Raw genomic sequence first — 898 nt, 5'->3', positions numbered from 1 at the left:
AGGCTGAGCTGGCTGTAATGGAAGAGAATGCCCTGAGCAGGAATCCCTCTGCTCCATCCTCTGCTGGAGCCCCCAGGGCTTGCCCTGCCCCCAGCACAGCCCCTGCCCCACGTGGCCTGGCCCCACCCACCACGTGCTCCTAACTCCTGTGCTCCTCGAAGGGCCAAGCGCATCCCCACCCCAGGGCCTTTGCACGGGCTTCTCCCTCTGCTCGGAGTTCCCCTGCCTTGGTGCTTTGCACGTCTGTTTTCTCGCCTGTGAGATCTAAGCTCCTCGTTCATTCATTCAGAGGCATTTATTCGGGAAACCTTTACTGTGGCTCTTCTGTATGCTGAGCATCAGGGATCCTAGAGGGACATTCCAGTGACAGACCACTCACAAGAGGGGGTGACCTCACACAGAAGCAGGAAAGAGGACAGGGGTCAGGCGGCCGGAGTGTGCCAGGGGAGGGGCTGGAAGCTAGAGTGGTGTGTCCGGAACAGACATCAGGTCAGGTGATGGGGGCACCGTGGGCCGCCGTGGACAGCACTGTTTATTTTGCTCGTGGCACCCACCACTGGGAGACAGCCCGTCAGAATTGAGTCCTTTCCTAGTGGTGTCTGTCTGCCCTGAAAGAGGCCACTGTGGGACCTGGGACCCTGTCTGGCTCTCAGCCATGTCCCCAGGACCTGGCACAGATGCTGGGGCGGTGTTGCTTGAAGGAGATGTCAGGGCTGTCACAGCCCCACCTGCAGAGACCCCCATGATAGAAGCCCTGACGGGGGTCAGAGCCCTGTGGAGGGAGGGGTAGCTGCAGGCCTCATGTGCGTTGGGGGCAGAGGTGGGATGTGTGCTGATTTGGCACCTGTGGCTTGTGTCCCCACCCTGGGCGGGGGGCCGGCAGGGAGTAGCAGCAGGA

This window comes from Lipotes vexillifer, unplaced genomic scaffold (assembly GCF_000442215.2).
Source record: "Lipotes vexillifer unplaced genomic scaffold, Lipotes_vexillifer_v1.1 scaffold545, whole genome shotgun sequence".
Taxonomy (NCBI): domain Eukaryota; kingdom Metazoa; phylum Chordata; class Mammalia; order Artiodactyla; family Lipotidae; genus Lipotes; species Lipotes vexillifer.
Note: the sequence above shows the minus strand (reverse complement) of the source record.